General features: G+C 42.1%; 2 long non-coding RNA genes across 2 annotated transcripts in view; one reads left to right on the top strand and one right to left on the bottom strand.

Annotated features, from left to right (window-relative positions):
* Positions 1 to 3,962: 3,962 nt before the first annotated feature.
* On the top strand, positions 3,963 to 10,910 carry LOC148148552 (uncharacterized). Its single transcript, XR_015758763.1, has 3 exons — positions 3,963 to 4,112; positions 6,912 to 6,989; positions 9,852 to 10,910. It is a non-coding gene; the product is annotated as an uncharacterized LOC148148552 (long non-coding RNA).
* Positions 10,911 to 12,399: 1,489 nt separating this feature from the next.
* Positions 12,400 to 19,673, bottom strand: part of LOC148148553 (uncharacterized) — a 144,305-nt gene continuing 137,031 nt past the window's right edge. The window contains exon 3 of the long non-coding RNA XR_015758761.1: positions 12,400 to 12,414. This is a non-coding gene — a long non-coding RNA (uncharacterized LOC148148553). The remainder of the gene's footprint in view (positions 12,415 to 19,673) is intronic.

The following is a 19,673-nucleotide window of genomic DNA, read 5'->3' on the forward strand; positions in this document are numbered from 1 at the left end:
GCAAACTAACCACACACCAGGGAATAATCCATTGATTACTGACTAAGCTGTACTTGCTGGAGATATTTAGTAAACTATCAACGGACTGAGGTTTCTAAGCTAGACCATTAGCACTTGGGAGGTGGATGACACTGGCTCAAAAACAAGATCTATCATCATCTTCTGAAGGGCAATTGGAGAAGGATATCACTGGTGATTCCCATAACATGAGAATGAGTTTTTTTTTAAAGTTTGGATTAAAACATACAACGTACAATGAAAAGTACTCAAAAAAAGGCTAGAGAAATCATAGAGTCATAGAGCAGAAATGTTCAAATATTGTTGTCTTGTCGTACCTAATTCAAACTAATCCTTTCAAATGGCATTTCAATGCCAAGCTTCACAACTAATTGTGAAGCTTAGTTGTAAAATATTGCTATGGAAAGAAGCAAAATAAAGGCGCATATGAGATATTATTAATATAATAAAGTTGATTGTTGCTTTATTATGGCTAGTTTCCCCAAGGACAAAATGTTCCAAGACACAGGTACTGTACATGTGAGAAGTGTGTACTTTATAATTACTGATGAATAGAATATTGCTGCTGTTCTTGTTCACTCAGTTTCTGCTTAGATCTGATTGAGGAATGGCAATTGCTTAATATCTACTGCTTGTAGCTATTTTGTCAATAACTCATTGTGTACTACCCAGCTCCTCAGACTTCACCTATATGTTCTTTCTCACATGAGGCTATTTGTGTTTGTCATTCTGCCTTCAGCCAATGCTAACATGCATGCACTTCCAAGGTAAATCGCCGGATCAAAATCAGCAATGGGATCATGATCTAATGTTTCCCTTCCTAACTCAAGGATGCCTTGACCAACTGTACCAGCTCTACAAAGGCCCAGGCAGTTTATCACATACTCATTCAGATCTGGATTTTGTGTGCATGTCCCAATTATCCAGGACACAATTGTAATAAAGCATTCTTCTGAGAAAGCAGTACAACAAATACATTGGTGCAGTTCCCCAGTGACTTTTCGGCATGACATGCCTGGAGATAATGGAACAGTAGTTAAACTTATGAGAAGCCTGATACAGGGAAGACAGCAGATTCCACTGGGCGGTACGGTGGAACAGTGGTTAGCACTGCTGCCTCACAGTGCCAGAGACTCGGGTCAATTCCCGTCTCAGGCAACTGTCTGTGTGGAGTTTGCACATTCTTCCCGTGTCTGCGTGGATTTCCACTGGGTGCTCCGGTTTCCTCCCACAGTCCAAAAATGTGCAGGTTAGGTGAATTGGCCATGCTAAATTGCCCGTAATATTAGGTGAAGGGGTTAATGTAGGGGAATGGGTCTGGGTGGGTTGCTTTTTGGAGGGTTGGTGTGGACTTGTTGGGCCGAAGGGCCTGTTTTCACACTGTAAGTAATCTAATCTAATCTTTCCAAATGTTATGGATCCAAAGTGATGAGTTACAAATACACAACCAGCTGGAAGAGATATGTTTTGTACACAAAGTTCTGAGGGCATGGAGTTCACTAACAAGATTATTAGTTAAAATGGAACTAGGTCTATTTAAATAGGTGGATGATTGTATAAGGAATAAAGGAATATGGAAATAGTATGTTTAATTGTAACTACAATCATGTGGCCACATGAAGATAAACAGCAAAATGAACTCGTCAGGTTGAATTACCTTTTCCCCTATTGTAACTTCCAGAACTGTGATGAGTGACAGTTCAGGAATAAGTGGACTGCACATCTGTATGGCAGAAAAGGTTATTGTCTCAAATGCCCCCTTAATGTGTTGGAGTCTCAAGTTGCAAAGCAAAAGAGAATGTACCGGCTTGATCCAAATCTAATGCACTCTTTCTGAATTCTAAATGTATTTTTAAGAACTTGCATTTATATAGCACCTATAACATTGAGAAAAAGTGTCAAAAGAGTTCACAGGAATGTTATCTAAACAAAGTTTGAAACCAAAAAGATCAGGAGACAATTGGGACAGGTGACTAAGCATTTGGTCAAAAAGATAAATTTCAGGGAGCATCTCAAAAGGAGAAGGAGATAGTGAGGCAGAGAAGTTTAGTCAAATTTACAACATGAATGTTGTGAGCCGAGAATAAAAATAGGAAGTGTTGAAAATACACCTGAAGAGAGTGATTATATTTAAAAGAAAAAAAAGATGTAATCACCAATTCAGTTCATTCTTCAGAAAATGTATGTACATATTAAATAAGACTGAGTCACTAGTCTAACTGGTATGTGTCTTTATTCTAGAATAATTTCAGATGAACAATTATTCAATCAGTTCTCATGCAATGCAGACTTGGCTGGTTAAGTATGTTACATTGTTTTATGAATTATTAGCAGCACAGAAGTAGACCATTTAACTGAACTGGCCTATACCAGTATGTATGTTCCAAACTAACCTTCTCCCACCTTTGATCATCAAACTCTTTGCTTCTATGATTTTCGATTTGATTGTTTCAGGATCATTCAAGCAGCCTTATGGGGCTCGGTGCACTATCGTTGCCAGAGTTGGTACAGTCCGTTAAACTGAATGGATGTGCGTTCATCAGATACAAAACACATTTTTAAAAATGCAGCAATAGCTTGCTATGACCATCCGATTGCTTTATGTTGGTATTCTATAAGTGTGGAATATAATGGTTGACCACCATATATATTATTGACAATTTCTCATCTTTAATCTAGAAATGTAGGACATAATAAGGAACTAATAGAACCGAAGTCTAAATGTTTAATCAAAGACTTCAGTTTTAGGGAGAAGAGGTGAAGGCAAATGTTGGAGACGAGTTAAGGATGGAATATCTTTGAGGAGAAAGTGAGGACTGCAGATGCTGGAGATCAGAGCTGAAAATGTGTTGCTGGAAAAGCGCAGCAGGTCAGGCAGCATCCAAGGAGCAGGAGAATCGACGTTTCGGGCATGAGCCCTTCTTCAGGAAGGGCTCATGCCCGAAACGTTGATTCTCCTGCTCCTTGGATGCTGCCTGACCTGCTGCGCTTTTCCAGCAACACGTTTTCAGCTAAGGATGGAATATTGCAATATAAGAAACGGAAGGTGTGATTCAAAGTAAACAGGAAAATTCTGGGAACTAAAGATTTCGCAGTAATGGTCACTCGAATTAACTCAAGAGGAATCTAATGTCAAAATCATAGAATTTAATATTATCATCTTTAGATTTTCTTCTCCAGTTTACTAGAACTGTTCTTTAGAAATTTCACCTCTGCTTAGTCATCTTCCTCAGGCATTTATATATGTTAGTCCCATGTGCTTGGAAGCAGCCGTCTATGAGAAGTGGTTCTTCTGTTTCTGTGCTTAGCTGATTAAGTTTATTCTTCTTCCTTCCTCTATTCAAAAAGTCCTCATTCTATCTACTCTGGGCTGGATCTGGGAATGATAACCAGTATTGATGAGCTATGTTGTATTAGCAATTTAGTCAGAAACAGGAACAAAGATGAAGAAAGGAAATGGGCTTGATTGAACCTTTCAGGGGATTCTTTGTTTAAATTGATTTGAATTGAAATGTGTTACAGCCATATAAAAGTACTGATGTCTACAATAAATATTTGTTTTAAGAAACAGCATGGCCTTGTACAGGTTAACCCAAATGAAACTGCAAGAACATAGTTAAAAATCTCACAACACCAGGTTAGAGTCCAACAGGTTTATTTGGAAGCACTAGCTTTCGGAGCGTTGCTCCTTCATTAGGTTGCAAGAACATGGCAACTTGACAAAGTATCTGGATATAATCTAAATCATACTTTTTGCTCTAAGGCCTAAACTGGGGGAGGGTTGGAAGTAATGATGCTTGAGTTCTTTTCACGAAAAGGAAAGGTTTAGTTCCTGCGAGAGATGTGCGTATTTTTTTAACACTTCGGGGAGGTTACAATGCCTGTGACTCACAGATAGTCTTCACTTCCTCCAGACCTAATATTGCAATAGTTCACATTAACACTTGTATTTTTTTTTAATCCCAACTCTGTGGTTTGATAAAAGTGAACTTGTTAGTCTAATTGATGTAAATCATCAAATAATGATGTTCGTTGTTCTCCTTCTCCCTCTCCCTTCACGGCAAACTATAATTTAATACCAAAATAAATACTCTGTAAGTATTTTGATAACAATTAGTTACTGGTATGTAATTATTGTTCTCTCTCTCAATGTTAATTACAAAATGCAATAATATTTTCTAATTAGGTTGTATTAATCACTGCAGTAGAAAAATGTTTAAAAAATCTAATTTGATCTTGTACAAAATTTCCTGAGCAGCATCTTTAAGCAGTGCAGTGCTTCCTGTTTATGACAAGCTTCACTCCATGCAAATGACCTAGATTTACATTTCTGATCTTAATGTTTAGCCTGCTCCAAATAGTGCTCATTGTGAAGACTGGACTGGCTCCAAGTATGAATGATCAGAGAGTTCTGAGAAATAGCATTTTCTGGCATGTCACACAGTGTAGAATTAATTCACTACTTGTAAAACTTCCATGCACTTGGTAGAGTGGCCAGTTGCTTTATTCCTTAAACAAATGCACCAGACAATATTCACCCACCAAAATCATGCTGCTTTCTTCCAAGCAATGTGTGTGCAAGTATAACTGATCAGTTTTGTTCCAATTGCGTAAATAACCACAGTTTAATGTGTCTTGCATTCTGTTGTTTGATAAAACCCCTAGAAAATACATGACGTTATGAGGTTCCTTGTGATAGAGATGTAAAATGATTGCTATAACTGAAGAACTTGAAAATGTGGTTTTCCAATCTTTCCTTTGTCTTTAAATGAATCGATTATGGAGTCCAAAGGATGAGATAAGTGAACTCGCCCATTTGAGATTTACAATGTTTATAACAATGTGATGAGCCATTATTAAACATCAAATCAAAGGTCAATAGATTCTGTACTACAGGAGGTTGCATTTGGATATTAAGCTTTCCTTGTGATTCATCTGATCCGTTCCGACTTTGTTTTTTCTTTGCAATAATATATTCACTGTTCACTGCCATTAGTAATACACATTGCAAGAAAAACCTGCGCTTGAAGGCTTTTATTTGAAATAGAAGCTTTTGACAGAGACATTCTCTGTATTGCTGTGGTATCTTTAAGACTTCCATAGACCAGTTGTACAAATATTGCAACAAGATCTCCTGATTCACCTCGTTCCCACTCCCATCAGGACAAATGAAAATATTCAGGAAGTTGAAAAAATTGTGAGTTACTGATTGACCTTACAAATTGCGGCCACCTTGCAACACTGCCCCATTTACTCCTGGAGGCTCTAGATGTCTTCAGGAATAATTCCAGAGATGGGCCCACCGATGCTTGTATTTTTCATGTTAAACACTAGTGGATAGAGTTTAATTTTATTCACCTTGGGGAATAGCAGATCACTTTTCCCTATTAAGTTTTATAGAACCATTAGAATTCCTATAATGCAGAAGAAGGCCACTCAGCTCATTGAGTCCACACTGACCATCTGCCGAGCACCCCAGCCAGACCCATCCCCCTCTACCTTATTCCCTGTAATCCTGTATTTCCTGTGAATAATCCACTTAACCTACATATCCCTGGGCACTGTGGGCAATTTAGCATGCCGACCCACCTAATCTGCATATCTTTGGACAGCAGGAAGATACCGGAGCACCTGGAGAAAACCCATGCAGACACACGGAGAATGTGCAAACTTCACTCATCACCCAAGGGTGGTGTTGAACCCAAGTCCCTGGGGCTGTGAGGCTAACCACTGAACCACCATGCCAGTCAATGCATTTTGCATTGATATAGTGCCTTTCATAAACCAGTACGTCCCAAAGCACTCTGCAGCCAATGAAGTACCTTTGAAGTGCAATCAAAGTTGTGATGTTGGGCATTTGGTATCCCATTATCACATAGCAAGCTTTCATAAATGACAATTGGTAACAACCAGGTTTTTCTGCAACAATGATGTCAGTTGAGGGATAAATATTAGCCCGAGCCAAAGGTCATTGGATTACCATGATGACACCCAAAACTTGGTATTGGCAAGGCTTGGAGCAAAGCAGAGCAGGCTCCGGTCATAGCTGTATGTGCAAATGAAGGGTTTGAAGGAAGTTCCTGCCCATGGCTTGTGTTGACCTGATTGCTGTCAATCATGGACTTGGTTATGCAGATGTATCTGCTGGATTCTCATCAACACCTTCTTATCTTTGACAGGACCAGCAGCCTGGACTCATGCAGAGGAATAACATGTGGACATCATTGCTCTCTTCAATAGGCAGAGACTGCACACAGCCTGCAGTGTTCCATCTTACCTCCACACTAGCCAGCACCACTGACACACTGTTCTCAGTGGGAATGTAATCTAGATTAGGTTAGGGTAGGGACCACTGTCTGGGTATGAGGAAGAGAGTGAGGCACAGTCAGAAGGTGCAAGTCCCTCAGTGGAGGATGAAGGGCAAACACAATCATGCTCTGCATGGTGGAGGTGCTGGTACTCGGGTGACATACACAAGGAAAGAGACTCAGAGGTGGACAAGATCCTGTTTGTTAGATATTCCATCGCGGAGCCATGTGCAGTGATCAGAAGAGACCGTGCAGTACTTATGCTGTCAAGGCTTAGAGATTTGTGGTACTAAAAACTTCAGCACTCCCCTCTTCATTTCCCTACCTCTTCTAGCCCCCTATATCTTCTTTCTCTTCAGTCCTTCTTCTTCATTGGCTTTTAAGTCTCTGAATAGAAATGTTGGGGAGTAAGCAACAGCCATTCACAAGATGGGAAGTCCAAACTGACTCCTACCAGAGGGTACCACCTGATTATCCAAAACAATAGAGTTTCTCTTCAAACACGCTGATGCTTTCTACAATGCAGGCTTCCATCGAGACAGCTCACATTGTAATGCCTCTTCCACTTCTGTGTCTCATTGCCAGGCAGGTATCAGAAACCCAGGAGAAAGTGAGGACTGCAGATGCTGGAGTTGGGAACGCGATAGGTGGAAGGAGGTTAAGGTGAGGGTGATAGGGTGAGGGTCATATGCAGATTTCTCCAGCTTCCTCATTTCCCCTCCCCCCACCTTATCTCAGTCCCAACTCTCGGACTCAGCACCGCCTTCTTGACCTGCAATCTTCTTCCCGACCTCTCCGCCCCCACCCCCTCTCCGGCCTATCACCCTCACTTTAACCTCCTTCCACCTATCGCATTCCCAATGCCCCTCCCCCAAGTCCCTCCTCCCTACCTTTTCTCTTAGCCTGCTTGGCACACCCTCCTCATTCCTGAAGAAGGGCTTATGCCTGAAATGCCGATTCTCCTGCTTCTTGGATGCTGCCTGACCTGCTGCACGTTTCCAGCAACACATTTTTCAGCAGGTATCAGAAACCACCTCCTCTGAGAATAGCTCTTAACCCCTGAGCAGCTCCCGCTTATTGGCTTAAAGAGATGCAGACACTGGGAATCTCACAGGAAGAGGTAATCATGACTGGTTACTGCTGCACTTTCTTCCAAACCCTTTTTAAAGCAGAGGGTGATGGGCAGGGTAGCTAGTTCAGATCAGACCTATCATTAGGCACTGACACTAACCTACTTAACTACTTACAATATGAAGAAAGCACATTCCTGCTGCTTTCTAAAGTGGCATCTGCCACTGCTACATATTTTGATGAATCTACCTCATGTGGAATATTGATCAGGTGAATCTAATGCTTTATGATAGGTTTAATGATTGATTCAATTTAGGGTGTAGGTTTGCTCACTGAGCTGTAGGTTTGATATCCAGTCATTTCATTACCTGGCTAGGTAACATCATCAGTGGCGACCTCCAAGTGAAGCGAAGCTGTTGTCTCTTGCTTTCTATTTATATGTTCATCCTGGATGGGGTTCCTGGGGTTTGTGGTGATGTCATTTCCTGTTTGTTTTCTGAGGGGTTGATAGATGGTATCTAGATCTATGTGTTTGTTTATGGAATTGTGGTTGGAGTGCCAGGCCTCTAGGAATTCTCTGGCATGTCTTTGCTTAGCCTGTCCCAGGATAGATGTGTTGTCCCAGTCGAAATGGTGTTTTTTTCCTCTGTGTGTAGGGCTACGAGGGAGAGAGGGTTGTGTCTTTTTGTGGCTAGCTGGTGTTCGTGTATCCTGGTGGCTAACTTTCTTCCTGTTTGTCCTATGTAGTGTTTATGGCAGTCCTTGCATGGAATTTTGTAGATGACGTTGGTTTTGTCCATGGGTTGTACTGGGTCTTTAAGTTTGTTAGTTTTTGTTTGAGGGTGTTGGTGGGTTTGTGTGCGACTAGGATTCCAAGGGGTCTTAGTAGCCTGGCTGTCAGTTCTGAAACTTCTTTGATGTATGGTAAGGTGGTTAGGGTTTCTGGCTGTATTTGGTCTGCTTGTCGTGGTTTGTTCTTGAGGAATCTGCGCACTGTATTTTTTGAGTATCCGTTCTTCTTGAATACGTTGTATAGGTGGTTCTCCTCTGTTTTCCAAAGTTCGTCTGTGCTGCAGTGTGAGGTGGCTTATTGGAATAGTGTTCTGATACAGCTTCGTTTGTGTGTGTTGGGATGGTTGCTGGTGTAGTTAAGTATTTGGTCAGTGTTTGATTCAATCATGTGAGCCTCGATTTCTGCACCATATGACTGTAATCAATTAAAAATCAAGCAACACTGATTCCGTGATTCAAAGTGAAATAAGAATGCTTGAGATTTATTAGAAAGTTCCAAAGTAAGTCCCAGGACTAAAACTCCAAAGATTAGTCATGATTTGGGGATGCCAGTGTTGGACAGGGGTGTACAAAGTTAAAAATCACACAACATCAGGTTACAGTCCAACAGTTTTATTGGAAGCACTAGCTTTCAGAGCGCTACTCCTTCATCAGGTGGTTGTGGAGAATAGGATTGTAAAACACAGAATTTATAGCAAAAGTTTACAGTGTGATGTAACTGAAATTATATATTGAAAAAGACCTGGATTGTTTGTTAAGTCTCTCATCTTTTAGAGTGAACATGTTGGTTTCAGTTCTTTCATATGTAAATCGCAAAACTTCTAAAAGTTACATTCTCAAGTGAACTTTAACAATTGGTGTCATGTCGGCCCAAATAATGCATTTAAGGTGAGAGGTGCCCTGTGTGAGACTGTCTGTGCCACAATGTTCAGACTGATTCTAATCTGAAAAAACAGATTTACAGAATCTTACGTGGATTCATGCAGTTTTTGAGCAAAGTAAAATGTAATTCTGTAAGTACAAATTCACCCCACAAACTTATATGTGTATGTGCGTGTGTGCGTGTGCGTGCGTGTGTGCGCATGTGTATAGTGCAATGGGGTCACTTGTAGTGTGACATGAACCCAAGGTCCCAGATGAGACCATCCCCATGGGTACCGAACTTGGCTATCAGCCTCTGCTCGCCCAATTTTCGTTGTTGTCTGTCCCGAAGTCCGCCTTGGGATGGTCAACTGAAGATCCGAGGTAAATGTCCTGGACTGCTGAAGTGTTCTCCGACTGGGAGGAAACACTCCTATCTGTTGATTATTGTGGGGTGTCCCATTCATCCGTTGCCGTAGCCTCTGCTCGGTTTCCCCAATGTACCATGCCTCAGGGCATCCTTGCCTGCAGCTTATGAGGTAGACAAATTGGCTGAGTCACATGAGTACCTGCCATGTACATGGTTGAAGGGACCCCCACATGTAATGGTGGTATCCATGTCCACGCTCTGACACATCTTGCAGCATCTACCGTGACAGGGTTGTATGGTGTTGTCCTGAGAGCCGGGCAGTTTGCTACGAACAATGATCTGTTTGAGATTTGGTGGTTGTTTAAAAGTGAGCAGTGGAGTGTGGGGAAGGTCTTGGCAAGGTGCTCATCCTCATCGATAATGTGTTGCAGGCTGCGAAGAACATGGCGTAGTTTCTCGGTAACCCGATAAGTACTGGACAACAAAGGGTACCCTGTCGGTTGTTGCCCGGATCTGTCTCTTGAGGAGGTCGTTATGGTTTCTTGCTGTGGCACATCGGAACTGGCGGTCAATGATGTGAGCATTTCATCGGTCCAGGATATTCGATATCGGACCTTCGGGTGACTGTCCTCCAAGGAGGACTTTGGGACAGACAACAACGAAAAATGGCCGAGCAGAGGCTGATAGCCAAGCTCGATATCCATGAGGAGATGGCCTCAAATGGGACCTTGCATTCATGTCACACTACAGGTGACCCCATTGCACTATACACACACACAGGCACACATACACACTCTCCTACAGACCCATACACACATGCAGACCCTCTCTCACATATACACTCCCACACTCACACGTGTACCCTCTCACAGACTTACCCCTTTACACTCACACTCACACACATGTGCACACCCTCTCACAGATACTCATAAACTTCCCCCACCCCTGACACACACACAGACACACACACCCACATGCACACACATATAAATGTTTGTGGGGTGAATTTGTACTTGCAGAATTATATTTTACTTTGCTCAAAAACTGCATGAATCCATGTAAGATTCTGTAAATCCGTTTTTTTAGATTAGAATCAGTCTGAACATTGTGGCACAGACAGTCTCACACAGGACAGCTCACACCTTCAATGCATTATCTGGGCCGACATGACACCAATTGTTAAAGTTAACTTGAGAGTATAACTTTTAAAAAGTTCTGCGATTTACATATGAAAGAACTGAAACCAACATGTTCATTCTAAATGATGAAATACTTAACAAACAATCCAGGTCTTTTTCAATATATATATTTTCAGTTACATCACACTGTAAACTTTTGCTATAAATTCTGTGTCTTACAATTTTATACTCCACAACCTGATGAAGGAGCAGCGCCCTGAAAGCTAGTGCTTCCAAATAAACCTGTTGGACTGTAACCTGGTGTTGTGAGATTTGTAATTCCAAAGACTAGAACAATCATCAAAGCCTTAGCCCCAGTTTTGAACAGCTGTGTGAAATAATGACAGGGAAAATTTGGAGTTAAAATTCTAACAGTGAGGTATTCATTTATTGACATTGCACAGAGTTTTATAGGGGTCAGTATGGTGTGAACTATGGTGAGAAATGTGGCAGAACCACTTGAGGACTGCAGCTAGGCCTATCTCAACATCAGGAGCAGTGCACTGCACTCTTTTGTTCCGGGAATCAAGGCAAGATTCACATGAGGCTGCAGCGGATTAAAGGGGATTATTGCATGTTAATGAATAGATAATTACCCATCTAACTCTAATTAATATGCAGTTCCAATTCTATTACCTTGTCTGTGCAAACTAGATGCCATCGAATTCTCGACATGAAAGCCCAAGCAGGTAGCTGGTGACTTCAGTTCACTATTTGATCCAAAGGCCCTCCATATTGGACACCAGACACAAATATCTCAGGAGAAAGTGAGGACTGCAGATGCCGGAGATTAGAGTCGAGAGAATGGTGCTGGAAAAGCACAGCTGTTCAGGCAGCATCCGAGGATCAGGAGAATCGATGTTTCAGGCAAAAGCCCTTCATCAGGAATGAGGCTGTGAGCCGAGGGGATGGAGAGGTAAATGAGAGGGGGGTGGGTCTAGGGGGAAGGTTGTTGTGAGTGCGACAGGTAGATGGTGGTGGGGATAATGGTGATAGGTCATAGGGGAAGGTGGAGCAGATAGGTGGGAAGAAAGATGGACAGGTAGGACAGGTCATGAGGGTAGTGCTGAACATCTCAGGGCACGCTCTATGAGCACTGGTCACATGCACCCCACATTCATGGTCATTGGCACTCAATGTGTGCCAGCCCCAACGAATCCTCATGGTATATCTCTGATGTACTTACAGCTTCTGCATTTTACCTTGGAGAACAAACAGAACTACCATTGTCTAGATTAGAGTGGTGCTGGAAAAGCACAGCAGTTCAGGCAGCATCTGAGGAACAGGATAATCATAACAGTGTGCTCAGGGGAACATTTGCATCTACAGCCTGTTCACTTGCTCTCTTGGTGCTCATTAACTTCCAACCTACCTGGATGCTCACAGCATCCCTGCTTTGCCTTGCCTTCAGCAGAGCACTGCTCACAGTAGTGGTGTATTGCCTTGCTGTTTAGCACAGACACAAAGCCAGGAGGCTCATCATGGTTATTAACAGTCCTGATGAAGGGCTTTTGCCTGAAATGTCGATTCTCCTGCTCCTTGGATGTTGCCTGACCGGCTGTGCTTTTCCAGCACCATGCTTTCGACTCTGATCTCCAGCATCTGCAGTCCTCACTTTCTCCTGTTAGCAGTCCTCAGTCAAGTCAAATGGGATGGCCTTCATTTAAAGGCACACTCCAACACCAATCCAGGGGCTCCACCACACCAGTCAGCTCTTGAGGTGGTCAGAGTCAATACCCTCTCCTTTCATGGGGTCAGGGGCAAATGTCAAGCACACACTTTGATTCCTTCTGTCCTATTCTGGGCTGTTTTCATCCTGGAAAAAGAGACAGAGAGACAGTATCAAGAGAGATGAGCTAGAGGGAGGGGGTACTACCTTTACTCTTGGTGCATTTGGTGAGAGTGTAGGTTGTCTAAAGAGCGTGCAGGGTCCATGCTGGTGGGGTTTGTGCTGGGTGACAGTGACTGAGGGATTGTGCAGTCAACAGTGAGAGTGGCATGATGTCATGGCTTTCTCTTGCCAGCCCAGTTTAGCTTCTGTACTACCCCATTCATCGGGACCTCAAGTGAATGTAGAATAGAATTAGAATCTGACCAGAGTGTTGCCATAGCAGCCGGCTAAGTAGTTAATAAGGCAAGTTTAGTAAGATGTTACAAGAGATCTCCGTGGTCATTGTTGAGTAAAATCATGTTGAAATTCCATGAAACTGACATTTAGCCAATAAAACATAACATTGTCTCATCTTATTATCGTTGTGCCTAGCTGTCACCATCTAACGGGCATGATTTGGGCAGGCAGAGGCCTCACTGACAATCAAAGGTTGGGATGGGAATATGTGATTCCAGTCACTGACATTTTAAAAGTGAACAGGAGCACTCAACTCTTACTGAAGCCCCACAGAGGGCTGAGAACACATTTTATTTATATTTTTGAAAATATTTCATTGTGGACTAAGTGTGCAGGAACAGCACATAAGGAACACTTGGATTGCAGTTTCTGTAATCCCCACATGTGGTGACCTACCCACCCCTCACTTAATACATCAGTATTCCTGAAAATCCTTAGCTATGGCTTCCTGCTGTGACCACCCAGCTCCTAGCCACTGGCATGACATTAATAAAATCGGATTCATGTGGGAGCTGAGCTTCTTTAAGACTTGAGAGATCACTTTGGTAGCTGGGAGCAACTACGACATTCACTTCACACATCCGCCTTCAGCACAAGTTAAATCTGATGATTAAGATTTAGTTTGAATTCCTATTACCTGCATTGATGTGCATTATGCAATACTAGTTTCATTGTCAACATTTAGTTATCTGCTTTCCTGATAATGTTTCCCTGCTAAACATTTGTCATGTAGTTGTAAGAAATGAATTATTAATCTCTAATTCCCTCAGCTGATTTATTATCTGGTACTTTAGGGTTCAAAAATGATTTCAAAGGATGTTGCCAGGGTTGGAGGATTTGAGTTATAAGGAGAGGCTGAACAGGTTGGGGCTGTTTTCCCTGGAGCATCGAGGGTGAGGGGTGACCTTATAGAGGTTTATAAAAGCATGAGGGGCATGGATAGGGTTAAGAGGACAAGTTCTTTTCCCTGTGGTCGGGGAGTCCAGATCTAGAGGGGCTAGGTTTAGGGTGAGAAGAGAAAGATATAAAAGAGATCTAAAGGGGCAACTTTTTCATGCAGAATGTGTGTGTGGAATGAGCTGCAAAGGAAGGGATGGAGTCTAGTATAAATACAGCATTTAAAAGTCATCTGGATGGGTACATGATTAGGAAGGGTTTGGAGGGATAAGGGACAAGTGTTGGTAAATGTAAAACTTGAAAGGGTTCAGAAAAGATTTACAAGGATGTTGCCAGGGTTGGAGGATTTGAACTTTAGGGAGAAGGTGAATAGGCTGGGGCTGTTTTCCCTGGAGCACGGAGGCTGAGAGGTGACCTTATAAAGGTTTATAAAATCATGATGAACATGGATAGGATAAATAGACAAAGTCTTTTCCCTGGGGTGGGGGAGTCCAGAACAAGAGGGCATAGGTTGAGGGTGAGAGGGGAAAGATATAAAAGAAACCTAAGGGGCAACGTTTTCACACAGAGGGTGGTAAGTGTATGGAATGGGCTGCCAGAGGATGTGGTGGAGGCTGGTACAATTGCAACATTTAAAAGGCATTTGGATGGGTATATGAATAGGAAGGATTTGGAGAGATATGGGACAGGTGCTAGTAAATGGGACTAGGTTAATTTTGGATTTTTGGTCAGCATGGATGAGTTGGATTGAAGGCTTTGTTTCCATGCCGTACATCTCTATGACTTTATGACTCTACAATATTTTTGAGTTGAAGAATGATGTAGAAAATGGAGTTATATTCTGCAGAACTGAAGTCTGAAACTTAATTAACACAGAAGTGCTTTCTCCTCCCAAAATGGACTTGCTTCAAACAATAGTGATCATGGCAAGAGATTAAAATATAACCTCAGTCTAACAGTGGGCTGTGAATATGACCAAGGTGTAAAACATTTAGTCTTGTGCTTGACTTGTGCTAAAAAGAAACAAAAAATGTTCAGAGTATCAAGTTATGTTTATTTTATATGGATAAACATGTAAGTGGCATGATTGTGCTCTGCTTGCCTTTTTTCTCAGCTTTTATTTCATTTTTCTTTCACTTTCCTGTTCCTCGTCTTTATCCAGCTGCTGTCTTCATTTCCCATTTAGCTGTGATAATATCACAGTATTCATAGCTTGAGAAAAAATACTTTATTGATCTATTGACTCTCCATCCAAGACTAATGCCAGGAAATACACCAGGCCACGTGAAATTACAGTCCAGAGACATGTGATCAGCACGTCACAATCTTACAGCTGAATTCTGGAAATTTGATCTTAATGTAGTTTAAAGGAATTGTAGTTCATAAATTTGGGAGAGTTTCATCAGTCATTTTTTAACCCGCTAAACAACATTGTGTAAAGTTGCTGCTGTTAATAATGAAGAAAATACACGTTTTCCTGCAGTGCATTGACAAATAAAACTAAATGGTATATCTCGGTCTCTTCCTGTAACTGTCTTGCTGCCCACATTATAATTCTTGCTGATCTGCCTCCTACCGATTTGGTTGTCTTCAATATGTTTTTCACATTTTTCTCATTGTCACTCCTGCATTGCTCTTTGGTATCCATTTGCATACATTTCCACTGAACATTTCTTACTTCATCGATATGATCTTGTACATATTTTAGCTTTCACACAGAAATGTTGGCATAAATTTGTCACATTTGCTGATAATATCTTGTGTAAACCAATGCTCTACTTAGGCAATTTTAATGCAGTCTAAAGAATTCTGGTCATTGCTTTTATTATTAATTAACTGTAGAATTAAAAAGTGCATTACATTGGAACTGAAGTCAGAAGACTGCAATTGAAGAGTGTGATTTCTGTTGCAAACCTCAAAACCAGTTTGTCGTGACACAATGAAGGTCATCATATAATTGCAATGGTAACAGTATTATCTTTCTGAATAATTCTGGTTTCCATCTCTAATAAGGACATCTTAGCTCTTTATGAAGCCAATTTTCAAATGACAGTCATAACCACAGAGCATTCTGCGTATCGCTGATATTCATTTTATTTCTTTTCCTCAGTGTGCTTTGACGTTTTTCTGGGAAGCTCAATGAAAATGACTTACATCAGATACGAAGAAGTGAAGTTCCTGGCTGTTGTACTTTTAATGCTTGTATTGGAGAAATTTCCAATGTTAACTGTGCAACTTCTGGATGTGTGTCAACGTAAAGATTTTTGTTCAGCAACTGAAAAATGCCTGCTTCAGAGAATCAATGAGAGTTCAGCATGATAACCACAGTTTTAGTATCTTCATAAACAGGAAATGAACATTTCAGTCTTGTACCACACAATTACCATTCTTACTGATCTGCAGGAGTGTGAACTGTATTCATGAAAGCAGCAAAGTTAACTTATATTAGGCACCAATCACTGAAACACATATCCAGATTGACATGTTACAAAACAGGACTGCATGAAACGAAAAAAGTCAAGTGAAGTGTATCTTCACTATCAAACTTATCAGAAGAGGGAACACAACATTAATACTGTAAAGAAGACAAGAGGATAAGGTGCAGGAACAGAAGTAGGGCCAATTGAACTGTTGACTCTGCCCAGTCATTCAATGGGGATCATGGCTGATCTGATAATCCTCAACTCCACTTGAGTATACCTAGTGATCCAAACCCAACAGCGTAGATGGTAAAGATTTCCCCAGATTGACTGCCCTCAGAGAGAAAAGTCCTCCTCATCTTAAATGGCAACCCTTACTCTGAGCTTATGCATTCTGCTCCTAAACATTCCACAAGGAAAAACAATATCTCCACATCGATCAAGTCCCCCAGCAGGCTTCTATATCTCAATAAGGTCTTCTCTCATTCTTCTAAACTCCAATGTATACAATCTCAAACTACTCAACTGCTCCACATAAGAAAGTCCCTCCGTACTGAGGATTAACAGAGTGACTCTTCCCTGTACTGACTCCAATGTTAATATGTCTTTCCTTAGATAAGATGCCTAACATCACTTTGGCAAAAGCCATTTATTCAAACATTCGGTTCATTTTGATCCCCAATGGTATGTCACAAATTAAGGCCACTTTATATATCGGTTAATGGCACCTCTTCAAGTTAAACCAACCAGTGATTAAATGTATTGCAATCCCTGATTGGGGCTGTAAATTCCCCAGCATATCAAACACACATTGAGCTTTTATGTCTCCAGCCTTACATCAGGGATTCCACAGGGCCAAATAATAGCCCTGGCAAAGAGTATCCACACACACAAAACAAAAACAATGGCACGTGAGTAATAAAGGCCAGAGGAATCACAATGCTCATCCTACATTGTTCAACAGGATTCTTAACTTTGACAGGATTAGCACCAATATCCCGAGTGCAACCTTCCTGCAGTCATACAATCACAGAGTCATAGAGGAGTACAGCATGGAAACAGACCCTTCATTCCACACATCCATGCCGAACAGATATCCCAACTCAATCTAGTCCCATTTGCCAGCGCCCGGCCCATATCCCTATTCATATACCCATCCAAACGCCTTTTAAATGCTGCAATTGTACCAGCTGCCACCACTTCCTCTGGCAACTCATTCCATACACACTCCACCCTCTGCGTGAAAAAGTTGCCCCTTAGGTCTCTTTTATACCTTTCCCCTCTCACCCTAAATCTATGACCTCTAGTTCTGGACTCCCAGGGAAAAAACTTTGTCTATTTACCCTATCCATGTCCCTCATGATTTTATAAACCTCTATAAGGTCACCCCTCAGCCTCCAACGCACCAGGGAAAACAGCCCCAGCCTGTTCAACCTGTCCCTATAGTTCAAATCCTCTAATCTTGGCAACATACTTGTAAATCTTTTCTGAACCCTTTCAAGTTTCACTACATCCTTCCGAAAGGAAGGAGACCAGAATTGCACGCAATATTCTAAAAGTGGCCTAAGCAATGTCCTGTACAGCTGCAACATGACTTTGCAACTCCTGTACTCAATAATCTGAGCAATAAAGGAAATCATACCAAACGCCTTCTTCACTATCCTATCTACCTGCGACTCCACTTTCAAGGAGCTATGAACCTGCACTCCAAGGTCTTTTTGTTCAGCAACTCTCCCCAGGACCTTACCATTAAATGTATAAGTCCTGCTAAGATTTGCTTTCCCAAAATTCAGCACCTCACATTTATCTAAATTAAAATCCATCTGCCCCTCCTCAGCCCATTGGCCCATCTGATCGAGATCCCATTGTAATCTGCAGTAACCTTTTCACTGTCCACTACACCTCCAGTTTTGGTGTCATCTGCAAAATTACTAACTGTACCTCTTAAGCTCCATCCAAATCATTTATATGAATGATGATAAGTGGTGGGCCCAGCACCGATCCTTGTGGCGCTCCATTGGTCACAGGCCTCCAGTCTGAAAAAGAATTCTCCACCACTGTCAAATGTGTTGCTGGAAAAGCGCAGCAAGTCAGGCAGCATCAAGACCTGCTGCGCTTTTCCAGCAACACATTTTTCAGCTCTGATCTCCAGCATCTGCAGTCCTCACTTCCTCCACCACTGTCAGTCTTCTACCTTAGAACGTAGAACATAGAACATAGAACAATACAGCACAGAACAGGCCCTTTGGCCCACGATGTTGTGCCGAACATTTGTCCTAGCTTAAGCACCTATCCATGTACCTATCCAATTGCCGCTTAAAGGTCATCAATAATTCTGACACTGCCACTCCCACAGACAGCGCATTCCATGCCCCCACCACTCTCTGGGTAAAGAACATCCCCCCTATACCTTCCACCCTTCATCTTAAATTTATGTCCCCTTGTAACACTCTGTTGTACCCAGGGAAAAAGTCTCTGACTGTCTACTCTATCTATTCCCCTGATCATCTTACAAACCTCTATCAAGTCACCCCTCATCCTTCGCCGTTCCAATGAGAAAAGGCCTAGCACTCTCAACCTATCCTCATACGACCTATTCTCCATTCCAGGCAACATCCTGGTAAATCTCCTCTGCACCCTCTCCAAAGCTTCCACATCTTTCCTAAAATGAGGCGACCAGAACTGCATACAGTACTCCAAATGTGGCCTTACCAAGGTCCTATACAGCTGCAACATCACCTCACGACTCTAGAATTCAATCCCTCTGCTAATGAACTCTAATACACCATAGGCCTTCTTACAAGCTCTATCCACCTGAGTGGCAACTTTCAAAGATCTATGACGTAGACCCCAAGATCCCTCTGCTCCTCCACCTTACTAAGAACCCTACCACTAACCCTGTATTCCGTATTCTTATTTGTCCTTCCAAAATGGACAACCTCACACTTGACAGGGTTGAACTCCATCTGCCACTCCTCAGCCCAGCTCTGCATCATATCTAAGTCCCTTTGCAGCCGACAACAACCCTCCTCACTATCCACAACTCCACCAATCTTCGTATCGTATCGTATTGTCTGCAAATTTACTGACCCACCCTTCAACTCCCTCTTCCAAGTCATTAATAAAAATTACAAACAGCAGAGGACCCAGAACTGATCCCTGCGGAACTCCACTTGTAACTGGGCTCCAGGCTGAATATTTACTATCTACCAGCACTCTCTGACTTCGACCAGTTAGCCAGTTCTCTATCCAACTGGCCAAACTTCACACTATCCCATGCCTCCTGACTTTTTGCATACCATAGGGAACCTTATCAAATGCCTTACTAAAATCCATGTACACTACATCCACTGCTCTACCCTCATCCAGATGCTTGGTCACCTCCTCAAAGAATTCAATAAGACTTGTAAGGCAAGACCTACCCCTCACAAATCCGTGCTGGCTGTCCCTAATCAAGCAGTGTCTTTCCAGATACTCATAAATCCTATCCCTTAGTACCCTTTCCATTACTTTGCCTACCACCAAAGTAAGACTAACTGGCTTGTAATTCCCGGGGTTATCCCTATTCCCTTTTTTGAACAGGGGCACAACATTCGTCACTCTCCACTCCTCTGGAACCACCCATTGACA

Source organism: Chiloscyllium plagiosum, unplaced genomic scaffold (assembly GCF_037043375.1).
Source record: "Chiloscyllium plagiosum isolate Xiang-an unplaced genomic scaffold, Cpla_swu_hap1 HiC_scaffold_12, whole genome shotgun sequence".
Lineage (NCBI taxonomy): Eukaryota > Metazoa > Chordata > Chondrichthyes > Orectolobiformes > Hemiscylliidae > Chiloscyllium > Chiloscyllium plagiosum.